This window comes from Notechis scutatus, chromosome 16, assembly GCF_049901735.1.
Source record: "Notechis scutatus isolate UNSWTSFEM ecotype Mainland chromosome 16, rNotScu1.2, whole genome shotgun sequence".
In the NCBI taxonomy this organism is placed as follows: Eukaryota; Metazoa; Chordata; class Lepidosauria; order Squamata; family Elapidae; genus Notechis; species Notechis scutatus.
The window spans coordinates 6187453-6213124 of NC_142024.1; the positions used below are offsets into that span (position 1 = coordinate 6187453).

General features: G+C 45.9%; 1 protein-coding gene and 1 long non-coding RNA gene across 4 annotated transcripts in view; one reads left to right on the forward strand and one right to left on the reverse strand.

The window, feature by feature from the left end:
• Positions 1-463: 463 nt before the first annotated feature.
• LOC148129410 (uncharacterized) lies at positions 464-13973 on the reverse strand. 2 transcript variants are annotated; one of them, XR_015745465.1, is made up of 3 exons: positions 13747-13973; positions 3191-3345; positions 464-1608 (listed from the first exon to the last, which is right to left on the reverse strand). It is a non-coding gene; the product is annotated as an uncharacterized LOC148129410 (long non-coding RNA). The 2 variants fall into 2 exon arrangements; XR_015745466.1 differs by lacking the exon at positions 13747-13973 and adding an exon at positions 12850-13109.
• A 1428-nt stretch (positions 13974-15401) lies between these two features.
• DISP3 (dispatched RND transporter family member 3) overlaps positions 15402-25672 on the forward strand; it is a 64123-nt gene continuing 53852 nt past the window's right edge. For both annotated transcript variants that reach the window (XM_087944837.1, XM_087944838.1), the window contains exons 1-2: positions 15402-15570; positions 22579-22693. The gene's annotated coding sequence lies outside the window, so the exon portion shown is untranslated. The remainder of the gene's footprint in view (positions 15571-22578; positions 22694-25672) is intronic.

Genomic DNA, 25672 nt, shown 5'->3' on the forward strand with positions numbered 1-25672 from the left:
TTTTTTTTTCTTTGGTTTTACAGTGCTTTGCTAGGGACGTGTTTGAAGCCTCTTCTGTTCTGAATTTGTGTTCTTTTTAGCAGCAATCTGCGCTGCGTTAGGTTACCGGTGACTCCAGCTCTTGCAGAGTTTCTGGCTGTAGTTTTCCCACCAATCGATCGTTTCAGATCCTTCCTGCCTGTGGTGAATTGTGGTACGGGTGCCCTTCTCTTAAAATATATGTCTCATAGCACAATATTCCCAAAGCTTGCTTGCTTGTAGCTTAGCTGCGCCGTGTCAGCCCAGCCAATATACAGGTATCCCTTGATTTAAGGACCACAATGGAGCCCCAAATTCCTGCGGTTAAGTGAGACATTTTGCGAAGTAGAGTTTCACCCCACTTTACGATCTTTCTTTGCCACCGTTGTGAAGCGGATCCCTGCCGTTCTTTTTTTAAAAAAAAAAAACATTTTTGAGTTTTCACAAGACAAAAAAGGTAAAATAGAACGTCTTTTTTTTTGTTTTAGTGAACAGCACGTGTCCACGTTTTCACTTCTCCATACAGATATAATCTCAATTACATATCCACCTTTCATATTCAGTTTCATAGTTTATCGCTACTTGATATATTCTCCGTTTGTTTTTTTCTCAAATACCTCCCTGCAGTTCTTAAGTTAGTAAGCCTGGTTTGTTAAGTGAATCTGGCTTCCCCCATTGACTTCGCTTGTCAGAGAGTTGCAAAGCGTGACCTTGGGACACAGCAACCGTCATAAATACGAGTCAGTTGCCAAGCATCTGAATTCTGATCATGTGACTGTGGGAGAATGCTGCAACGGTCGTAAGTGTGAAAAAGGGTCATGTCAACACTTCAGTGCCGTTGTAACTTTGAACGGTCTACTAAATATAGTGTAAGTCCAAAACTGTCTGCAATTAGAAGAAGAGAGTCAGAGAGTGGGAAGGGATCCTAGAGCTTATCTAGTCCAACCAGGTTCCCCTAGAGCAGGGGTTCCCAACCGGGAGTGCTCACGAGACGATATTCTGGGGGGTGCAAAAACTTGGATTTAGAAGTTTCAAAATTGTAGTGTATAATTGCATGTATTTATTTGTTTTTTGCGAGAATATATGAGACGCTTTCCAGGGGTGTGGGGTATAGAAAAGGTTGGGAACTCCTGCCTTCTAGAGCGTCTCTCGACAGCCTGCCTTCGAAAAGAAAAAGGGGCAGAATTCATAACTTAGTTTTTTTAAGTTAAGTCCTTCATCGTCAGGCTCGGTCTAACGTTGGAACGTGATCAATCCTGTCATTTATTCCATTAAAAAAAAAAAGCAATAACACAGGGGAAAAAAGCAATTGCTTTATATATATATATATTTTGTCCAAGGAGCAAAATAACCCAATGTTGTCGATGAACCCAGGGCTGGGGTGAGCCTTTAGCTGCTTCAGAACAAAAGGCAACCTGTCCGTTGGAATTTTAGCTATATCAATGGCCTGATCCATTGATGAAAAGCCAGGCAATTTATCAAAAAACGATAGCCTTTTCAGGCAGAAGCAGGTTTCCGTACCTTTCCGCTCTGGCCTGGAGGTGATTTTTCTCCCAGTTAATCAGTTGGCTTTGTCACTATTGTGCAGCACTGAAAGAGATGACAGGATTGGGTGAATGGGGACTGAGTTAGCACTTTTGCCCAGAAATAAGCTGGAACGCCAGCAAAAGAAAAAAAAGGTGGAGGGAGGGAAGGAAACAGCAAAAATATTATTTTGACTTTTACAGATTTTTCTTTTTTTCCATCCAGGGTTACCTAACCTCTGGCTGCCTGTCAATCTGCCTGCCTGCCTGTCTCTCGGACCCGCTGTTTTAGACTGATCACATCTGTCAGAAAATCCAAGAGTTTTCCCCATGGGAGGAGGGGAGGAAGGGAGGAAGGAAGGAGATAGGAATGGGGAAGGAAGGAAAGAAGGAAGGGAGGAAGAAGGGAGGGAGGAAGGAGATGGAAATAGGAAGGGAGGGGTGGAAGAGATGGGAATGAGAAGGAAGGAAGGAGATAGAAATGAGCAGGAAGGAAGGAAGAAGGGAGGTAGGAAGGAGATGGAAATAGGAAGGGAGGGAGGGAAGGAAGGAGGGATGGAAGAGATGGGAATGAGAAGGAAGGAAGGAGATAGAAATGAGCAGGAAGGAAGGAAGAAGGGAGGTAGGAAGGAAGGAAGAAGGGAGGTAGGGAGGAGATGGAAATAGGAAGGGAGGGAGGGAAGGAAGGAGGGATGGAAGAGATGGGAATGAGAAGGAAGGAAGGGGATAGAAATGAGCAGGAAGGGAAGGAAGGAAGAAGGGATGTAGGAAGGATATGGAAATAGGAAGGAAGGAGGGAGGGAGGAAGGAGATGGAAATAGGAAGGAAGGGAGAGAAGGAGGGATGGAAGAGATGGGAATGAGAAAGAAGGAAGGAAGGAGATAAAAATAGGAAGGAAGGAAGGAAGGAAGGAAGGAAGGAAGGAAGGAAGGAAGGAAGGAAGGAAGGAAGGAAGGAAGTTGACAGAACCAGTGAAGTTTTCTGGTGCATCCTGGACCCGCCATTCATTCGCCTGTTTCCTGCAGACTCCTGAAGCTGCCCCAGTCGCTTTGATTCCTGGAAAGGTAATCACGATCTCCAACATCTGGCTGGAGGCAGGAAGCAGGAAAGAGCAATAAATCGTCCTGCCATTTCTTATTAAGTAAAAGGAGCCGGGCATCTGCTTGGAACAAGTTTGTAATTGGTGTAATGAGGATGGAGCCGGTTACCACATGGCCTATTTAAATATATGCAGATGAGCGCGGGGGGGGGGGGGGAAGTGGCGCAAATAGGTGCAAAGCCTCTGCTGAAAGGACGGTGTTGTAGACTGGAGATTAGATGATGCCATATCCCTCCTTCTCTGTTGAGGGAGGGCTGTTCGATTTGGACATAGATGCCCTCTTTGACCCTCTCTTTCCAAGAAGGAGCTTCCACACCCATTTGCACTACTCAGGTGACCCTGAGGACACAGATAAACACAAATAAACCTCCAAGTGGCCTCAACGACCCTCTAAAAAGGATGCAAATGACCAGCTATCTGCAACGAATATAAATCCTTCCCTTCCCCACCATCTTAGTCAGAGCTGAAGAAGCTTCTTGGGTGAGAAGCAAAAGATCCTCAGAGAAAATCCAGATGACCTGGAGAACTGAGAACCTCCATCCACATTTACCATAGTGCACAGGTGCCCAGCACCATGGACCTAGCTACCGTGTCGGCCCGAGGGCCACGATTTTGTTTCGGGATACTCGCAGCCTTCCTGTGTCAGAAATCACATCCCCGAGCTGTGCCGAATCCAGACTTCGTTTAATGCACATCAACTGGCACCTGAAAGTGGATCAGGGGGGAATCAGACCATGCGTGAGTAAGCCCTCGGATGATTGATAATGAGCAGGAGCCGAGAAATCAATGGTGTTAATTCCTAGCCTGTCAGAGGGAGAGAAAATTAATGAGAAAATCTGTCTCACTTAATGGTATTTGCACATTTTTCCGAGGGTGATAAAATTGTTTCCAGGTGCGGCGTAGGGCCGCTGTTGTGTACTTGACTTAGTTTGAAGGGTGCAAAAAAAGTGAAAAGGGGAGAGGGAGGTAGCCTGGGGAAGGGGGGTGTTGGCAGGCAGAGCTAACTTCACCTCGTTCGTGGGGACAAAGGCCCCCTCCTGCCTCATTTAATAGAAACAAGTCATGGCTGCATAGCTTTGCAGTTAGAGTAAATCAGTAAATCAGTGTCGTTCCCCAGCCGCAAAATTTGCTAGAGGATCTTGTTGGCTTGTCATCCTGGCCTACTTCACAGGGGTGTTGTGAGTATAATGTAGGAAGAGTAAAGAGGAAAGGAATCCTTGTAGATTTTTACTCCGCTAATCATTGCTCATCTCCGTTTCAAAGCCATTGAGCCAGCACTGTCGGAAGACATTTCTGCAGTCATGTGGCCAGCATGATGTCACGGAGCACTGTTACCTTCCCATGGAAGCGGTGCCTATTTATCTACTTGCAAATTCATGCTTTCAAATGGCTGGGTTGGCAGGAGCTGAGGCCAGGCAGGACATGAGCTCTCCTAGAACTCAGCTTTGCTGGCTGAGGAATTCTGGGAATTCCTCAGTCTTATTCCACAAGTCTTGCCGAGGTTGGAGACCCCTGGACAAGCTGACTCAGGGGGAGCGACTCAGAATAGAGTAGGATAGGATGGGATGGGATGGGATGGGATGGGATGGGATGGAATAGAGTAGAGTAGAGTAGAGTAGAGTAGAATAGAGTAGAATAGAGTAGAATAGAGTAGAAGAGGGAATAGAATTAGAATAGAATAGAATAGAATAGAATAGAATAGAATAGAATAGAATAGAATAGAATAGAATTCTTTATTGGCCAAGTGTGATTGGACACACAAGGAATTTGTCTTGGTGTGAATGCTCTCAGTGTTCATAAAAGAAAAGATACATTCATCAGGAGTCAGGAATCATCAGGTACAACACTTAATGATAGTCATAGGGTACAATATAAGCAATCAAATCATACTAGGAAACAGTCAATATAAATCATAAGGATACAAGCGACAAAGTTACAGTCATACAGTCACAAATGGGAGGGAATGGGTGATAAGGAGTGATGAGAAGATGAATAGCAATAGTGCAGACTTAGTAGATAGTTGGACAGTGTTGAGGGAATTATTTGTTTAGCAGAGTGATGGCTTTCTTGTGTCTGCTTGTTCTGGTGTGCAGGGCTCTACAGCATCGTTTTGAGGGTGGGAGTTGAAACAGTTTATGTCCAGGATGTGAGGGGTCTGTAAATACTTTCACAGCCCTCTTTTTGACTCGTGCAGGATACAGGTCCTCCATGGAAGGCAGATTGGTAGCCATTGTTTTTTTCTGCAGTCCTAATTATCCTCTGAAGTCTGTGTCCGTCCTGTTGGGTTGCAGAACCAAACCAGACAGTTATGGAGGTGCAGATGACAGACTCAACCATCCATCCCTCTGTCGAACTGGATCAGCAGCTCCTTGGGCAGTTTGAGCTTTCTGAAATTGCTTAACATCAAAACCTGGGGTGGGGGGTGAAGACAAGGGATGAGGGGGCTTATTATTTTTCTGTACGATGCCCTGGTTGCCCTGGGCCACGGAGAGCAGGGATTAGCTTTTCACTTCTGCCCAATAATCAGAAAATCCTGACCCTTCCAAGGTAATTATGAAGAGCTTGTCACCCAGGGCTTCTGGCCGGCAACTTCAATATTGTCAGCTTTCCGAGTTTCACCCCTTGAGAGCCAGAGCAACTTCTTGGCCTTTTATCCCATCATCTCTTCTTCTTCTTCAAAAAAATATATGAAATAATAATAATGGCCACTTTACTTCTCCCTTTCGAGGGCTTGGAAAGAATGTTGTTTCTCTTTTTAGCCAAAGCGGAGATTTGCTTTTCTTTTCTGTAAGATTATCTCCTAGAACTCAGTGAAAAGACTCAGAGAGAGGGGTGGGGGTGGGGAGAATGATGTGGCTCTAAGACCCTTAAAGAATAAAAAGGATTAAAGTCTAAAAGACTCAGGCATCTGGCTTTCCAGAGCTGGCAAAGTCCAGATCCTGGTGGAATGGATCTTTATTAGCATCGAGGAGAGGCCGTGTCTCTATTAGCAAGCTGGAGGTTCACCGTCTAGCCATGCAAGTTATTTCTTGGAACTTGTATTTCACCCACCGTCTCCTGTGGCTCCTTCCTTCCTTCCTTCCTTCCTTCCTTCCTTTCCTCCTTCCTTCCTTTCTTCTTTCCTTCCTTCCTTCCTTCCTTCTTTCCTTCCTTCCTTCCTTCCTTCCTTCCTTCTTTCCTTCCTTCCTTTCCTTCCTTCCTTCCTTCCTTCCTTCCTTTTCCTTCCTTCCTTCCTTCCTTCCTTCCTTCCTTCCTTCCTTCCTTCCTTCCTTCCTTCCTTCCTTCCTTCCTTCCTTCCTTCCTTCCTTCCTTCCTTCCTTCTTCTTTTCCTTGCATGCAGCCAAACGCAGAAGAAGAAAGAAGCTGAAAGAACAAACCCCGGTGGCCAGGCGAGGCATGTAGGGCGAGTGGGGCAAGTCCTCCCCCTCCGCCCTTTCCCCCTCCCCCCCCACCTCGTGTTGTTTGCAATGCAAGCGATGCAAGCCCTGTGTTCTCACGGGCCACGTGGGCGGCGCAGCCTTGTGTTCCCGCACAGCCTGGATTAATTGCTTTGGGGGTGACATTTCTCTGCAGACCACACTAAATTTTCTCAGGGACCACCAGTGGTCCCCGGCCATAGATCATAGAATAGCAGAGTTGGACGGGGTCTTGGAGGCCATCTAGTCCAACCCCCTGCTCCAGCAGGAGAATCTATTCCATCAATCATAACAATACCAAGAGCACACAATAGATACAAACTCAAGGTTAACCAAACCAAACTTGACTGCAGAAAATATGACTTCAGCAACAGAGTGGTCAGTGCCTGGACTACTCTGCCTGATTCTGTGGTTTCTTCCACAAACCCCAAAAACTTTAACCTTAGTCTACTATTGACCTCACCCCATTCCTAAAAGGCCTGTAGGGGGCATGCATAAGCGCACCAATCGTGCCTACCATCCCTGTCCTATTGTTTCTTTTTATTTTTCTTACAAGTATCTGTCTCATATATTCAAAACTATGTTTATTCTTATACCTGTATCTTGTAAGCGATTGACAAATCAAATAAATACTAAAAAAAACAAAAACCTAAATATTAGCCTCTACCTAGGATCAAACTCACAGCCTCCTGATTGTGAGGCAATTCCCTAGGCCATTCTCATCTCCTTCCTTCCTTCACTTCCACTTCCACTCCCTCCCTTCCCATTCCCATCTCCTTCCTTCCTTCCTTCCTTCCTTCCTTCCTCCCTCCCTTCCTTCCTCCCTCCCTCCCTCCCTCCCTCCCTCCCTCCCTCCTTCTGCCTTGTCTTTATAGCCACTTCTCCCCCCCCTCTCCTCCTCTCTCGGGTATTTATTACACCTGTCACCATGACAGTCAACAGTGATAGATCGTCAGGCAGACATGAGTTCCTCTAGTAATTGTTTTCGCTGCTTTCCTGGCAACTGGGTGAGCGGCTCAGTTTTTGTGACCTGGGCTGGGGAGGATGCAGCACAAAGCTCACCTCTCGAACCCAAATGGCCTCTCACCGCCTCGGTGCAGGAGGAGATGGACTCCAGGGCCGCCAGAAATGTGGAGTACATAATCCACCTTGATTAAAATTGTTCGGTAGCTTTGTCTGGGATACAAACCCAGCCAACCCTATTCTAGATTACCCTGTAATCACTTAATCACCAACTCTTAAGTGGGTACCAACTCTCGTCCTCTTCCATGTAGGCTAACTTTTTTTTAAAAGACTAGAATTTTTTTTAAAAAAATGCTTTAATAAAGCTTTAATTCTCCGTTGCAGATCTGAACTCTGTGTTGGAGAGAATCAAAGGAGGAGCAAAGTGGCTATGAACAATTCCAGAGTAATCCCACAGTTTAGTAAGTCGAAACCTTCTTGCTAACTTGGCCAGATCTGTGGGAGGGATTCCTTTTTATCTCTTCCCTGCCTTCTTCTTCCACCATCTCAGTATTATTATTATTATTTAATTGGGAACAGCCTTATTAAAAACCATTCATATTTAGGAAGCTTACTAAATAAGGTTTATGTGATGACTCGGGGCATGGCACAGAGGCAATACAGTCAAATCAGCAAGAAGAGTCAGTCCCTTTAGTACCTTCAACTTTGCCCCCAATGTCCAGGTTACACAAACCATGCTGCAGCAATTAACTGGACAGGGCAAGAGAAGGAATTGCAGACTTGAAAAGCCAGCAAAACACACACAGTTGGGAAGAGCCAGGAACACAGATAAGCCTTGATGATACCAGATAATTCACAATTTGCTCCCAACAATTTGCTGTGCGCCACCTCCCTTTTTAAACACTCTGTTCCCAGCTGCAGCTAATGAAGGGGATCAGGGCCCTTTCCTCCCTGTAAGCCATGCAACTCACGTTGCTCCCTTCTCCGTTCCTTCCTGCGTGCCCTAGAATGAAGAGGGGGTGGGCCTGGGTCTTCCTCCGAATTCCCTCTCCCTTGCTCTACCTCTCCCCTGCTCTGCCTAGCCGGCCTTTGCCCTTCCCCAGTTTCTTCCACAGCCAACAAGCCATACTCCCATTCCCTGTAAGTTGCTCGGCCTCCCCCTCTGAATCAGATTCCGACAGAGGCATGACAGTTTAGGTCCCTTTCTTGATTACTGCAGGATATTTCCCCTCCCTGCCCTCTAAGACAGACAGCAATAGCAATAGCTCTTAGACTTATATACCACTTTCCAGGGCTTCACGGCCCTCTCTAAGTGACTCACGGGGTCAGCCTCTTGCAATCTGGGTCCTCATTTTACCAGCACTCTTTCTAGAGTCTCAACCTCTTTTTTATAGCGTGGTGACCAAAACTGGATGCAGGACTCTAGGTGTGGCCTTACTCAGGCCTTATAGAGTGGTATTAGTATCTCCTATGATCTTGATTGCATCCCTCTGTTAATGCATCTTAGGATTGCATTGGCTTTTTTGGCTGCCACTGTTGGCTCATATTTAATTGATCGTCCACTAAGACTCCAAGATTCCTCTCACAGTTACTGCTATTAAGCCTGGTTTCTCCCAATCTATAGGTGTTCTGTTTGGTTTTTCTTGCCCTAAGAGTGAGACTTGACTTTTCTCGACATTGAATTTCATTTTGTTAGATGGGGCCCAGGGTTCAAGTCTGTCAAGATCCATCTGGAACTTGAGCCTAATATTCTAGGGTGTTGGCTATTCCTACCAGCTTAGTATCACCTGCAAATTTGATGAATTCTTCTTCTGTTCCTCCATCTAAGTCATTTATGAAGATATTGAAGAGTACTGGGCCTAAAATGGAACCTTGCTTACTTCCCTCCATGTAGACATCGTTAAGGGCTACTCGTTGAGTATAGTTGGTCATCCAGTTGCAAATCTTCAGAAGCCATACTTAAAAGTTGGCCTTGGTCAGCTCCATCCAGATTTTTGTGTTTAACTTCTCTGAAATGCTCCTGGTTTTAACTCTTGCACGGTCATGGTGACAGGTGGCTTTCTTGTTCTTTTTGGTGGCGTAGAATTGGGAGAATAACAACAGCACCAGAAATTATAGTCCAGGCAAAGACCAAATAACCAAAGGCTCTTTGGCAATTTGGCAAAAGGGGGGACCCATGTCGCTTGGTCGCTCCCCTGAATTCACATCCCAGGGATGACATCCCCGCTGCCTGTGCGTGTTTCGGAGTAGCTGCTTGGCATTCTGTGTGGTCCTCAGATGCTTAATAACGAGAACAGCCACAAAAGATAAACAAAAAGATAATATTAAGCCTCCTCTTATTAATTTCCTCCCCCCCGAGAGTTGGGTTCGAAGAATAATCACAGCATCATCAGAATTATCATTGAAAATGTTCCCCTTTGGAAAAAATGGTTTTTTAAGTCTCGAGAGTGTTCAGCGGGGAAAGATTGTATTAAGATAAAGTCGATTATAACACCAGCAGACATTAAAGCTTATCATGGTATGATAGATCACCCTGGGAACTCCCAAAGTACCTTTTTAAGCACGGCCAGGGTGGGCAGAATTAGCTATTGCCGGCTTCAGGCCTGCTCCAGAGAGATGAGATTGGAGGGCCAAACCAGGACGGTCTTTTCCATAATTTAGGAAAAGCGATGGGATTAGCTGGACAAAATAATTAAAATAAAGCAGCGGGCAGCAGGGTTTTAGTGATCTCCTCCCCATCCAGTGGGTCTAAAGCAACCCCAGAGAGCCACTGATAATCCCAGTGGGAGAAGGCCAATTTAAAAAAGCAGGAGGCCAAACTGGGTTGTGCAACATGGGTAGGAAATTCAGGGAGAGGAAGGACAGATTTCTTTTCACGCCCTCACGGGATGCCTGACTTGAAATGGTTAAAATCAGGCAGCCCAAAGGGAGAATTTTCAGCAGGGTTTGTTTCTCCTTTTTCATAATTGAAGCTCTAAAATTAAGCCTTTTGGTTTATAAACAAAAGGGATTCCCAGATCCTAAAGCTAATTTCGGACATAGTTACTCCAGTGGTGTAACTGCCGAGTGACCTCTGGAGAATGAAAATCTTCTTCTCCTTTTCTCTCCTTCTTCTCCTTCTCCTTCTCCTCCTCCTCCTTCTTCTTCTCTTCCTCTCCTTCTTCTTCTTCCTCCTCCTCCTCCTCTTTCTCCTCCTCCTCCTCTCCTCTTCTTCTCTCCTCTTCTTCTTCTTCTTCTTCTTCTTCTTCTTCTTCTTCTTCTTCTTCTTCTTCTTCTTCTTCTTCTTCTTCTTCTTCTTCTTCTTCTTCCTCTTCCTCTTCTTCCCTTCTTCCCTTCCCCTTCTTCTTCTTCTTCTTCTCCTCCTCCTCTTTCTCCTCTTCATCCTCCTCCTCTTCTTCTTCTTCTTCTTCCTTCCCTTCTCCTCCTCCTCCTCCTCCTCCTTCTTCTTCTTCCTCTTCCTCCTCTCCTCTTCCTTCTTCTCTTCTTCTTCTCTTCCTCCTTCTCCCTTCCCCTCCTCCTCCTCCCCTCCTCCCTCCTTGTCCTTCCCCTCCTCCTCTTCTTCTTCTTCTTCTTCTTCCCTCCTCCTCCTCCTCCTCTTGGTTGTTATCTTCCTCTTCTTTCCTCTTCCTCCTTCTCCTCTTCTTCCTCCTCCCTTCTTCTTCCCCTTCTCTCCTCTTCCTCCTCCTTCTCCCCTCCTTTCCCTCCTCCCCCTCCTCCTCCTCTCTTCTCCCTTCTCCTTCCTCCTCCTCCTCCTCTTCTTCTCTATCATCATCATCATCATCATCATTTCCACCAAGTGCTGGAAAAGGTTTCCCACTTCTTTTGTGAAGCGTGAAAGCAAATTGGTCACTTTGGGCTTTTCCTTTTGCTTCTACGCTGCCCCCAACCACCCCTTCCATCTTCCAGATTTTATGATTCCTTCCGGCGCAACGCTGCCGCTGCTGCGCTCCCTGTGAACATGCTCCTGCCAAGATTCATAGTGGTGTGTGCGTTAGGGAAGGTGGGCCCAGCTGTTGGGCTGCCTGTTCTGGGCACCTCCAGCAAGCGATGTGCCAGGGACGGGAGAGCAACGTGCAAATCTCAAAGGGCTGTAGGGGAGAAATACGGAGGGGGTAGCATCTGCGGGCTGTAAGAATCCTGATATTTTACACCGCAGACGGTGGGTCTGGCAAGGAGGAATTGCGTGGCCGCTCGCCAGCCCTAGGGCAGTTTGACAAGTTCTGGGAACTCGTAAAAGCTGGAAGAGAAGGAAGAGAGAGAAGAAAGAGAGAGAGAGAAGAAAGAGAGAAGAGAGAGGGAGAGAAGGAAGAAGAGAGAAGAGAGAGAAGAGATGAGAAGAGAGAAGGGAGAAGGAAGAGAGAAGAGAGGAGAGAGAGAAGAAAAAGGAAGAGAGAGAAGAGAGAGAGAAGGAAGAGAGAACCTTTAATGGGCTGGAGGCAAGAGGAGCTGCAGAGATTGGAAAAGGTTGATTTGGACAACCGTGGAAGAAGGAGGAGGCCTGTGAACAGTCTGCCACTGCGTTATGCCATTGATCTTCTTACCCAAGCATTACCTCCTCTGGCTGGCAGCTACTCCAAAGTTTCCAACTGATTGCAGCAGACCCCAATGAGCTGAATTTGAAACTGGCCACCTGCAGGAACTTAAGGGCCATCCGGTCCCTAATCTTTTCTTTGGATTATCCCAGGCTTTAAATTCCCAATGGTTTAGCCGTTGGTGTCATTCAGAAAACTCTCCCCTTTTCTCTCCCCGTTCTCTTTCCTGAATTAAGACCTCTGAAATGTAGAGAGCCCAAGGAGCACGTTTCTTCTTCTCTGTAGTTTGGAGATCGGAAAGAGAGAGAAAAAAAGTGGCGCCCAGCAGAAAAAGGGAGGAAGCTGCAATTCCAGAATAATCCCCGCGATTCAAGGCCGGGCTCCCACTTTTATCCCAGGGATAAAAGTTTCGTTCTTGGCGATGGCGTTATTTTACCGCCTGGAATTTTCTAGGTTCCCGGGGAACGAATGAGCTCTATATGCAAAGAACGTCCATGAATATTCAATGCACAAACCCCACTTTGCAGTCATGGATTATTTATATACAGAGGAAGCAAAGTGTCATAAATAATAGAGCAGGAGTGATCACAGCGGAGGTGGGTTTTTTTTTAATGTTTTAACGCTCCCCTTTCTCAGGGAGATGCGTCAATGTAAAGTGCGAAAGAGATAGTCTGTCCCAGCCTTGTAAATTCAGGGGTGGGGTGGGTGGGATGAAGGCCAGCACGATTAGATGGGCTAACTGAGGGTTACCTTTTGGCAAAAGGGACCAACCTTAATTTTTGGCAGGTCTGACTGGGGCCGGTAACCCTCCCAAAGGGACGGTTTTAGGGTGTTGGCGGGGTGGTTTTCCCTCTGCTAGCTGTCAACGTTTCCATGCACCCGAAGGCAGTCAGAGATTTTATTTTATTAATGAGGGAGAAAGGGTGAATGAAAAAAAACACCCACCCTCTGCTGTCTTTGGGAAACATTCCAATATAAACAAGGATGAAAAGAATACAGGTTTATTTGGTTTCCTCCCCTACTTTCTCCCTCTTCTTCTTCTTGTTTTAATATATCAGCTGGAAGAAAGCAGGAAGAAACAGCCTATCCTGGAAGCCCATTTTTTTAAAAAAAAATCTGTGAAAAATCAGATGGCAGCTCTTTTTACGCTTAATAATGACGCTGTTTCGGGAACAGGGGTGCAGAGCCTGCTGGCAAGCTCTTTGCAACTTGTCTCAACTCCCTTGCCTGCTTCTAGGGGAGCGTTATGTTGTTTTTTTTTTTTTTTAAGCACCCTAATCCTTCCCTTTCGTTCTTACGCTTGCTGAACACGCGCAGCCAGCTGTGAGCGCGAAGGCAAAGCCCTCCGATCACCCAGAGTCGGAAAGGAGGGCAGTTCTTCAGGTGTAGTTCTGTCAGCTTTCTTTTATCCAGAGCTTTCTCTTTGCAAGATTTCAGAAGCCAAGATGGAGTTCTTTCCAGAGAAAGAAAGAAAGAAAGAAAGAAAGAAAGAAAGAAAGAAAGAGAGAGAGAAAGAAAGAAAGAAAGAAAGAAAGAAAGAAAGAAAGAAAGAAAGAAAGAAAGAAAGAAAGAAAGAGAGAGAGAGAGACGAGTGGAAAGATTTGCCTTCACGTCAACAGATGAGGGTAGAATAGCACGTTAAGCCCCTGTGTCTGCCGCGACTCTCGGTATAAATGGGGCGTAGTCATAGGTGGGCTTCAACAATGGTTCTCTGCCCAGTTCATGGGTAGGCATGGCCATGGTGGGCATGGCCTAGTTGGCCTTCTGCACCATGGCCGGGGTGCTTTTGCCCTCCCTGGGCTCCGGAGGCCCTCTGGAAGCCAGAAACGGGCCCATTTCTGGTCTTCCAAACTTCCTGGAGGCCCGTTTTTCCACCCTTCCCCGAGCCTCCGTACACGCCCTGCACTTACCTGCATCTGAAACGGGCCATGTGGGGGGACTCCTGGGAGGGTTGGGGCGGGGCCAGCCAGGTGTGGGATTTGGGGGTTCTCCAAAACTGCACAAAATCTGAGCTAGGGGCTCTCCCGAGAATGACCAAATAACAGAATAACAGGGAGGGGACCTTGGAGGTCTTCTAGTCCAGCCCCTTTCTCTAACAGGAGACCCTATACCATTCCAGACAAACAGCTGTCTTCTTAAAAGCCTCCAGTAATGGAGCGCCCACCACTTCTGAAGGCAAGGTTAACTGTTCTCACTGTTAGGAAATTTCTCCTTAGGGCCCAGGTGGCTTCTCCAGAGAAGTGAACAAAAGACGCATAACTCCTACTCCCCCTGGGCCAAACCGAGCCTGGCTGCCTGATCGTTTCCTCTGGGATTGTGGTTTGACGTTGTCCCCTCCACAACCGCATAGGGCTCAGCCCAGTGTTGGGATCCAACCGGTGCAATAACCGGTTTGGTGAGCGGCGTTTGAAAATCGCCCCTTTTCAGCTCTCAAACTTACCTTCTACGGCAGCCCCGGTGAGTAAAACAGCTGAGGCGTGCCCACCCGCGAATCAGCTGGTCTGAAAAACACGGAAATATAGGACAGACTAAGGCGGGGCAAATTGATCGCTAAGGGTTTGCCCAAACCGGTCCGAACCAGAGCAGCTCCCTCACCTGGTTGGATCATGATGCCTGGATCCTTTCAGCAACCCCCCAGCAAGTCCGTTGGCGGCGATTTCCCCCGCCTCTCCACACGGAGTTGGTTTTCTTCCCGCGCAAGCCGCAAAGACGCTGGGGAAAGGGAGCTTGGGTCTCCATAGCAACGGGACACGTTCTGCTGACTTTGGCTTCCTGTCCCTCTCTCCCAAGTATCTGCCACCCATCGAGAGTTTGGGTTTCGGGGCCAAGAGATTGCAAAGCCCATGCACGACCCCGAAAAGCTGCGAGACCCTTTGGCAGCAAAACACAGACTGGCCAAGGCTGAAACCTCAGAAATTCTAATTGTTGGTTTTTTTGTTCTTTCCCTTTCGGGATGATGATGGAATAAGAAAGTGTGAAATTGTAAACAGGACAGATAAAAGTACAAATATAACGACTAGAAAGATCTAGAAATCTTGAAAAAGATATGTCATTGGATTAGAAAGGAATGAGATAATTAGAAATAAGATTGAGGAAAGTAAGGGAAGGGAAAAATTATTGAGAAAATGGTGAAATAGTTATAAGATATGAAATAGAATATAAAGACAAATATGTAATTGAGATTATGTCTGTATGGAGAAGTGATAACCTGGAATCATGCTGTTCTCAAAAAGTTATTTTATTTGTATTATGTTTTGTGAAAACCCAAATAAAACTTTTAGGGAATGGCTTTCTCCAATGCCAATTATCTCCTCACCTATCCTCTCTCTACATGGACTTCACTGCAGACCCCATGGCTGCACAGACTGGTTAATATATATTTTTTACTTTTATTTGTGACTCAGCCTGATGGATGAAACCCAGCTCGTTTGATTAAGATTCTGAATATCGGGGCAGGCCTAGAAAAATAGGTGTAGGTGAGAACCAGACAAACCTTATTCTGGATAGGTTAATTAAAAAAAAAACAAAAGCAAAACCCAGCTGTCGCCACCTCCTCACAGAACTTCATAATTTTCTTCAAAGCTGGGAATTAATTCCCATGTAGAGGAAGATAGTTATAAGCCTGTGTATTTAGCCATTAAGTTAGATGAATGAAATGGAATGATATTAAGATTTAATTAAAAATGTGATTTTCTTCCCTCACTCCCTCCTTCAGTGGTATGGCTGCCCAAATGTCTCTTCCTCAGCTCCATGATAGCTCTGCACACACACGCACACCCTTTAATTTTTTTGGGGAACTGACTGTGACTCAAATCTTCTCGGTGATTTTCTCAGGGCAAGGCAGCAATACGTCCTTAAGAATAATTTCCTAGTGAACCTGACCACGGGGAAGAAGTGGAGGGTTCAAACCCAGGAGAGCTGCATCCGATGCGGAGATTCACATGCAGTCTTTTCAGGACGAGAGAGGCCAAAAAGGCTATTTTTATAGGGGCGGCCTGCCTCCCCCTCTTCCCTGCCAGGTATGTAAACGGCAGCCCGAAGGAAATGTCGATTTTTCTGGAAATGTCATCTCTTGTTTGCAGAGCTCTCCCGAGGGTGGCCCAGAATGGCAAATGTTGAACTTGGATCGTTTCCATGTCTCGCCCCGCCCCGGGGCTCTTTTCCCTTTTTAACCTTTGCAAAGGTAACCTGGGAGAAGAATTCTTTCTCCCACGCCCCCCGTTTGCGTTCTGCAAAATTTATAAAAAGGAAAATAAAAAATAGCACAGGGATAATTGAGGGAGAAAGGTTAAGAAGCCTCAATTAGAAAGGGTTACCAAGAGAGGACGCGATCTGCCAGGAGGGCGAAAGAGGTGGGCCCTCTGATGGGGATTTAACCAAGGGGTCTTTGTGGTATCTGCAGCTAGATAGTTTGGTCTCATTTGGTAGGCTCTGCGTTCCCATTAGGTAGCTTGGAAGACAGGAAGGAGAAGAAACTGGTAAAGGAAGAACAGTGCAGTCAGTGAATGGCTTGGTCTCCATCCAGACGTGGGATTCAGCCAGTTTTGACCAGTTCTGGAGAACCGAAAGCGGAAATTTTAAGTAGTTCGGAGAACCAGCAAATCCCACCTCTGACTGGCCCCGCCAACCCCATCTCTTCTCTGCCTCCCATTGAGTCCCAGCTGATTGGCTGGGTCTCCTTTGGTTGCCCTGCACAGGAGAACGGAGCTGGAAAGCAGGTTTAGTGGGGTGGGGAGGGAAGGGAGATTTTGCAGTAACCTTTCCCCAGGAGTGGGGAGGGAATGGGGTTTTTGCAGTATCCTTCCCCTGCCATGCCCACCAAGCCACACCCAGCAAGCCAAGCCACACTCACCAAGCCACGCCCACAGAACCGGTAGTAAAAACATTAGACTTCCACCACTGCCTCCATCATCCATCCATCCATCCATCCCCCTCCTCACCTTTAAATGAGGACATAATGGAATCACAAAGAAGCCACAAAGCAGAGTGGGAGGATGCCAAAGCACCAGAAAACAAGGCAAGAAGCAATGGGTGGAAACTAACCAAGGGGAGAAGCAACCTAGAATCAAGGAGAAACGTTCTAACAGTGAGGATAATCAACCAGTGGAACAGCTTACCTTCAGAAGTTGTGGATTGCTCCAACACTGGAGGTTTTTAAGAAGAGATTGGACACCCATTTGTCTGGAACGGTGTAGGGTTTCCATACCCTATAAGGCAGGTATAAGGTAGGAGCAGCAAAGGTCGGCCAGATTAGTCGCAAGGAGAAATCCCCATCCTTCTTGACAAACTGGCCATTTAGCCCATCAGAGAGATGGAGGCCATGGTGGGAACTTGTTCCTTTCCCAGCTGTGTGTTTTCTGGTCACCGTGATTCCCGTCTCGCTTTGGATTGACCCCGCGCCTTGACTTAGATTGTGCCTTGTGAACTCTGGGTTTTTCTTGCCTCGTGAACCCACTTGTATTGTGAGTTTAATTTGGCCCGGGGAGCAGAATTTGGATTGGGAATCTTCCAAGTGCCCTGCGGACACGTTGGCCCTTTGCCCTTGGGGACTACAGCATGGGTCTGCTTGTGACTGGACTTCATTGGGACAGTTTTAGGTTCTTAGCGAAGGGAGTTGCAGGGGAATATTAATAACCCCACCAAACCACAGTTACATGAGGGTGTGTGTGAGCAGGACAGCACAGCTGTTGGACCAACCGGCAAGATACACAACTCGGAAGAGTATATTCAGTGGTAGGATTCAGCCGGTTCTCACCGGTTCATCAGAACCGGTTGTTAACTTTCTGAGCAGTTTGTTGAACTGATGGTTGGAAGAAATCATTAGGCTAGAGAACCGGTTGTTAAATTTTTGGAATCCCACCACTGAGTGTATTTATTTCTCCTTCACACATTTTGGGAAGAAAGCTGTGCCATATTCCCCACACACACACACCCCCGGTCCCTTCTTCGAAGTGATGAGGACAGGGTAGCCGCTTCTCTTCCAGGCAGGCTGATCTTGATTCCTTCCTTTCTTTTAAAAATTTGCACGGCGTCTTCATTCACACAAGATTACAATAGACAATCGCCTTATTTCTCCAAGGCCTGCTGCCACCTGCACACACACACACACACACACACAAAGTCTTGGCAGAGGCTCAGCCTGCACAAAGCATTTTGCTGCAGTTTGCTTAGCCATGTTTGTGGAACAAGTCTCGGTTGGCTGGCTCAGCATTGGGCTTTATTTTTTTTTTGTCGTGGTTTAATTTCAGCTGATTGTCAGTTCTTTTCTTTTTTCTCTTTTTCTTCTCTGTTCACCTTTTTTTTTTTTTACACAACAGGTTTTTTTTTTAATCCACACCAAGCAATTTGATTTAATAGACCGATTAAAGGCCTGGTAGAAGCAATCTGTTAAAACTGGGATAGGTCAGTTTTTCTCCCCTCCTCTTTTGATCTGCCGTAAAATCGGTTTGCATCGTTTCGAAAACCTCTCTCGCTTTAGCTTCTCCCCGTTCTTAGGGGGGTTCCTCCCCTTTTCTCCCCACCGCAGTTGCCTCCTTAACATTCTCCCAGCCGTTCTCTCTCCCCCATTTCCAACCTGACACATGCCTTGCGCAAGTTGTTCCCTGCCTTCATAAAAATGCAGCGTGCAAAAAAAAATCTACATCCCAGTTTCTTTGCTAATAAAATCCATGGAGGGATTAATATTAACCCAGTAGAAATCAGGCTGGGTTGTATGTGTGTGTGTGTAGGGGGGGGCACTTGTGGGGGTGCCTATGGGGGGAAAGGCTTTTCTGTTACTCATACGATGGTCGGTTGTGCAGTCGGCCAGATATTTGGGCTTTGTTATTGTCGTTAGGATTTTGCAGTGAGCCAACGCGCAAAATGATATTTTGTGCTTGTTTTGCTCCTAAGCTGAAATTCACACCTGGGAATGAAAGCGTGGCTTGACTTCCTTTAATCTGCTAAAGCTTAACAGTGATATTTATTTATTTGTTCATTTATGCATACATGCATGGAATCCTGATAGTGTCTTTAATCCCAGGAAGGCTGGCAGACTAGCTAACTATCATGGTTAAGGTATGCAGCCAAGGTATGCCGGCAATCCTATTTGAGCCCCAAATTTTGCATTTCCCCCCATCTCTGATAAGCTGAGCTACAGTGCTGAGAATAAACCAGAGATCGGTGGTTACGCACCAGTTACGCACCAGTTTATCTCCAGACATTCCTGTGGTTCATTCCCAGCTGAAAGCCTTCTGAAGCCACTGCTTATCCCCAATTGAGTTCACACACTAATGTCCGAAGAATAAATAAAATTGAGAACCAGACAGCTGTGAGGAAAGAAGCAGTGTGTCTTCCTAAAAGCAGAGCAGTTTGTTTTTAGGGGCAGCCTGCAGAGAAATGGGGGTACAGTGGCAAACTTTTATAGAGGGAACCTATCCAGGGTGTGGAAGTGTCTACGTGCTCAGGGGTGTTTGTGTGCTTGTGAACATATAGTTCTGCTGGGAGACTTAAATTTAATTAACTCTACTTGTGTTTGCAGACCTTTTGATATGTGGATTACGCCTGGGTTACTTCTTTTGAGGAAGTTTGATCACTGAACTTGGAGACACTGATTTTCAGACCACTGTGTTATATTCTGTTAATATTTTAAGGGAAAATGGAAACAGTATAAAGAATAAAATATACAGTGGAGCCTTGGGTCACGGCCATAATCCATTCCACACTCTGGTCACAACCCAATTTGGTCGTGTCCAAATGGTGCCAAAGGGGAAATTGGTGCAGAAAGGGAATCTTTCCACGCCGATTTTGTTCGCCATCCAATTTTTGAATCATGACCCGATTCAAAAACCAGGTGGATTTTTTGTTCACCGCCCGATCTGGTCGCAAAGTTCGCGACCCGAGGTTCCACTGAATCCGGATGTAAAACTTCTCACACTACGTTAAGCCATGGTTTGCTAATGCCATCTGGACATGGGTCTTCTCTCCATCTTGCCTTTGGAGTAGATTAGTTGGACAGAATTCTTCTGAGTATTCCTAGTAGGTCTGTAGAAGACTATAGTTTTAGGATAGAAATGGAGAATTTATTTATTTATTTTTTCCAATTGCTGTTTTCACGAAAGATCGAACCGTTTTTTGCTTAGTAGCCCGCAGGAATGAACTTGAGAATTTCTGCATGCAAAACCTGTGGTGGCTTTGCTTCCGTTCCAGACAGAAAGATTATTTTTTCCCAAACACAGGCTGGAAGTCATGGGCTTGGCATCAAAATATCACCTATGTTGTTTTGCAGGGGTGTAATTTATCTCTTCCCGTTATGCCTTCTGCTTTTTAAAAAACATTTTTCAACGCCAACGTATAGAAATGTTTAATTTGCAGTTTGCACCCCAGACTTATCTCTCCGGTTGCCCTTTTTTTGTCAAATCTGGGCTGAAAGATCTGGTCTCCCTCCCTCCTTCCCTCCACCTCTTTCTGAACTGCTCTTTCCAATCGCCTTCCTTTGCTGTCTTCTGCAGAGTTTTAGGTTTATTTCATTTGCCAAAAGTGCTTTCTTTTTCAGTGGGAGACAGAAAGGAAACTAAAAAAAAACATTAAAAAAACCCCCCAAAAACAGCAAATGCAGCTTGTTTGCAGCTCTCTCGGTTTGTGCAATTGAACAAAAAAAATAAAAATAAAAATAAAATTCTTTGCGCAAGAACAATGCTGTGCCTTTGTGTTTGTGCGCTGGAAAATAATCAACGATTAAGGGGATAAAATGAATTCAGCCAGCAGAATCTGCCCTTTTCGGCTTCCCTTGATATGAGCAGATAGTGGCAACGATGGGCTAAAATTAATCAAACCTGTTGGATCACTAATTAATATAACTAATCCATCCTTATCGTGGTTTTTAGTTACATTTTTTAAGGAATCCCAAGCGGGTTTTTTTTTTTTGCCTGCTTCTCACGGAATGAGCAGCCAGAGAAATGAAAACATCGATAAGCCGGATTAATTATAGCTTGGCCATTATTCCTCAGACAGGAGCTAGTAGATATTATTAAATGTTAGATTCCGGTATATATATATAAATATATATATATATATTTATCCCGCATTATCTGGCCTTTCTCTTTAAAAACAAAAAGAGAGAGACAGATGAGGAGGAAGACAGGGAAATTGCTGAAATACAAGATAGAGAATACATTCATTTTCACTGAATAATTGGTTACTTAAACCCTAGGAAATTCATTAATCAAGAATCTTGGATTAGACAATGGCCCCACCGCATGATCCTTCTGCTGTCTTTTCTTTATTAATTTAAACATGGGCACCATTAATTCTCTGCGCTGCCCACTTTGGAGGCTCGACACAGGGTCTTCCCTCTTTCCTTGTCCATTCCTGAAGGGGCCTCATCGCATTTGAATGTTTCCCCCCTCCTGAGTATGAAAAAAAACTCCCAATATCAATCCTGCCGTTCCATTTACTCCAGCGCTCCGTATTCTTCCCGGGGGCTGATGGAGACCATTTACAGCTGACATGTTTGCCTCCGATGAGAACCGAGTTGAAAGACAGACATGTGTTGCCATCCATTGGGTCCTGGAGGCTCTGATTACAGTGAACTAAGCACGGGCAAGTCTGTCAAAAGGATATTAATTTTGCATTTCATTCCCCCGTCTCTCAAATTTACGTCCGTCCTGGAAAAACACCGTTTCCCACCGTTCCCCTGATTTTAGCAGTCTGCAGACCCCGGGAACGTCTTTCATCTTAAACGCCATGTCGGAGAAGATGGGAATAGATGTTCTGTCTTGCGCATACCTGTGCAATGGTAAATCCCATTTCACCGGCTCCTTATATATTACCCGAGGCCTTTCATCCGTTTAACGCCTCATTGGCAGTTTCATGGGGAGGAGGTAGAGACAGCTCCATTTTCAGCACCATGGACAGCACCATTGTGGGTTGGTTCCTGGTGGGCCTTTGGTCTTTGGGGAAAGGCATCTCTACCCACCCACCCACCCACCCACCCGCAAATCTGAAGACCAGCTGTTCACAGTCACCAATGTCTGTGCTGGGATGGGGATGGTTGAGGGATCCAAACCAAGCCAGAATGGAGGAGGAAGGCTTGAATCCAAACCTAGTCAAGGAGAGAATCAACTTAGAAACTAAGGAGGAAACTTCTTAACAGTGGAGACAATTAACCAGTGGAATGGCTTGCCTTCAGAAGTTGTGGGTGCCTTCAGAATGGCTTGCCTTCAGAAGTTGATGAACACTGGAGGCTTTTAAGAAGAGACTGGACAGCCATTTATCTGGAATGGAGTGGAGAGTGGAGAGGAGTGGAAGGGAAGTGAGGAGAGGAGAGAAAAAAAGTAGGGTAGGATAGAATAGGAATAAGAATAGAACAGAACAGAATAGGGGGAGGAGGAGGGAAGAAGGAAGGAGAAGAGGATAGGATAGGATAGAAGGAGGAGAAGGAGGAGGGGGCGAAGAAGGAAGGAGAATGGAATAGAATAGAATAAAATAATAAAATCAAATCAAATAAAAGAATAGAATAGGAATAGAACAGAATAGAATAAAATAGAAGGAGGAGGAGGGAAAAAGGAAGGAGAAGAGGATAGGATAGGATAGAAGGAGGAGAAGGAGGATGAGGAGGAAGGAAGGAGAATGGAATAGAATAAAATAATAAAATTAAATTAAATAAAAGAATAGAATAGGAATAGAACAGAATAGAATAGAATAAAATAGAAGGAGGAGGAGGGAAGAAGGAAGGAAAAGAGGATAGGATAGAATAGAATATAGGAGAGGGCAGGGGAGGGGAGGGAGAAAATAGGGTAGAGTATAGTAGGGGAGGGTAGAACAGAACAGAAACGTCTCCTGCTTGAGCAGAAAGTTGGACTAGAAGACCTCCAAGGTCCCTTCCAACTCTGTTATTCGGTTGTTATTATCCATCCTTTGCCTGGCGTGGCATCTCCTTGAGCAAGAGGGGGGTTGGGCTAGAAAACCTCCCCCAAGTTCCCTTCCAGCCCTACTCTGATCGAAAAACAGACTTTGATGCTGGGGTATGTTTCCTTTTCCTTCGTCAGGCCTGGCCCTTGGGTGACACCCAACATCTCCACACCCGGGACCGTCTCAAAGAGCCCAGCAGGACAAGGCGGTCTCTGCCGTTGAGCCCAGCAGGATAAACGCAGCACAGAGAGAGTAAGTCTTTCCAGCGTTTTTTGACAGCCGCTACAGCCCACGCAAAGCCTCTGATCTTTTTTTCCCTTTCTTTTTCTTCTTCCTCTTTAGCTGAGTTCACACATTGCCATAAGCTGAGAAAGTGACAGTTGGGCAGGGTCACGAGATGCCGCCTCTTCCCCTCTTCCTTCCCCACTCCACCCTCCAAATATCACAGCTTCCCTTGCTCTTCGTTTCGTTTCAGAAATGGAAGTGGGGGAGAGGGTGGGCGGTGGACAGGCAACCCGATATTTTGCATTCACTCTGTGCATTCTCCAGAAGAAGAGTTAATTTTGTAACTCCAGCAGCAATTCCCTCTCTCTTTGCCTTCTTTTATAGCCTGGCTGTAATTCATTCCCTTGGAGCACTGTAGCCATCAATCAAAGGGTTGACAGCTAATATGTCACTGATAGAAGGGACGGTGTCTTTAGGGTGGATGGGGCGCCATAAGCCAGCCGTAACTGTTTCCCCCCACCCGTCTTTAATTCCAAGAGAGATGATCAAAAAACAAAGATACATTCATCCAGGAAAGAAAGAAAGAAAAAACACTCAAACCCCAAACCTCTCTTTGAGCCCGGTGAGCATTTTGTGTGCTTGCAAAAGGTAGCTGACAAAGAGAAGATTCTTTTGATCATCTAAATCCAGGCCTGGGTTTCATTGGAAAAATCCCTTCCAGCTCCCTGGGATGTTTCGTGGATCAAAAATCAGATTTTTTTTTGCCCTCCTCTTCCCTCTTACTCCCATCTGCTTTTTGGCTCATCTCGTGTAGGCAAGCTACTACTTTTTAAGTTCGCCTGCCTCTGATGTTGTAATTGTGGAGACGTTGCCATGCAGCCCGAATGCAGGAAAGATGCGAACAGAATATTGAACAAATCAAGAGTGAAAATGGTCACCTCGGCCCCAAAATGCCACCTAATAAACCCAGTAAATCCAGAAGCTGGATAATGTAGCTCAACTCTCAGGGAACCAGCCAAGGCACTTGGTCTGTTTTTTATTTATTTATTTATAAGTCATGGGCAACTGGGACATTTCCCTGTCTGCCCCCAAGGATTTTACAGGTTAGAAGGACATATTCATTTTTTTTAGCTTTTTCCTTTTTCCGAAGGGATAACAAACACCAGGACCTTGATAGCTTGCTAGAGAAACAGACCTTGCCTGTGCAATTCTGCCCAATAAAACCTTGGCCTAGCTTGACCCCAGCTAAAGCTTTGCCTGTTTGCATGACGTTGTTTTGAAATCCAAAGAGGTAGTCACGTTTATGCTTTTAACGGCCGCCCTCACTGTGTGACTTTACGGGGCTAGGAAGAAGGCTGTTTCTAAATGGTGCCGCTTTAATTTTAATGCATTTCACCCTTCGATATGTTTAAATAATAGATCTCTTTCCAATATGCTTACACGTGCATGGTTGTTTTTGGGGGCGCTGCCTTTGGGGAATCTCTGTTGCCATTTGGACATTGGAGTTAAGTTTTGTCACCTCACATAGCAAACTAGCCTTTCTCCACCTCGGTGTCCTCAAGACATGTTGAAAAACACACCCTGACATTTTAAGAATCAGGAGAGTTGTGAATAAAATTTAATCCCACGGCTGCTTTGGGATATCCCAAATGATCGGCCAGATCTGGCTATCAACATGGAGAGAGGAACACTAGATTAGATTAGATTAGATTAGATTAGGTCTCAGTTTACTTCCCCAATAAGCAACAGAGTCGGAAGATCATTTAAAAGCAGTTTATTGGGGAACCCAAATAAAGTGGCATCTCCCATCTTGCATTCCTTTTTATAGTGAACACAACAAAGAAAATGAAAGAGGAAAGTTGATTGGACAGGACAAAAGTAACTTCCCCTTCGCGTAGGAAACCAGTTCCTTGCAGTCGAACATGTTACATATTTGCATCCCATAATATCACACGTGCATTAAAACACTTCCAGCCAGTTTGTCTTTTCGGTTTAGGGATGTTAGAAGCTATCCATCCATCCATACCACAACAGGATAAAACGCTTTCCTACATTCTAGTCGGTGCTGAGCCTCAACCTAATTTTTACAGGGAGAAAATAAGTCAAATTAAAACATAAAGTAACTACAGGTAGTTTCCGACTCACGACTAACAACGGAGCCCAAAATTTCTGCTGTTAAGCGAGACATTGGTTAGGTGAGTTTTGCCCCATTTTACGACCGTTCTTTCCCCGGTTGTTAAGTGAATCACTGCAGTTCTTCAGTTAGGAACACCGTCATTAAGAGGAATCTGGCTTTCCCCCCCCATTGATTTCGGTTGTCGGAAGGCTGCAAAAAGGGATCACGTGACTCCCTCAGGATGCTGCAATGGTCATAAGTATGAAACAGTCCCCAGGCATCTGGATTTTGATCACGTGTTGCAAAGGTTGTGGGAAAAAAACGGCCCTATGTCACTTGTTTTTGTAACTTAGAACGGTCACTGAGTGAACCGCTGTAAGTCAAGGATGTATGTTAGTGAACAAGTTACAAAAATCCATATCAGGATATGTCCCCAGGGGTGGGCTTCAAATTTTTTTTCAGCAATGGGTTCTCTGCCCGGTTGCTAGGTGGGTGTGGCCTAGTCAGCCTCCTGCACTACGGAGGGGGGGGGCATGTTTTTGCTCTCCCCAGACTCCTGAGGCTTTTGTCGGGCCTCCAGGAGAGCGAAAATGGCCATCCCGGGCTCCGGAGGCTCTTTGGAAGCCAGAAACTGGCTCATTCGCAGGCTTCTCAAACTTCCGCAAGGCCCGTTTTTCACTCTCCCCGAGCCTCCCTGCACACCTTGTCCTTACCTGCCTCCAAAACAAGGCCGTGTGGGGACTCCTGGGAGGGGTAAGGTGGGCAGGGCCAGCCAGGAGTGGGATTTGGGGGTTCTCCCAAACCCCTGCAACCCCCTAGCAGCCCACCCCTGGATGCCCCTCCTCGTTCTGCCTCGCCAGGTGTGTTGGGGGGGGGTGGGTGGGGGAGAG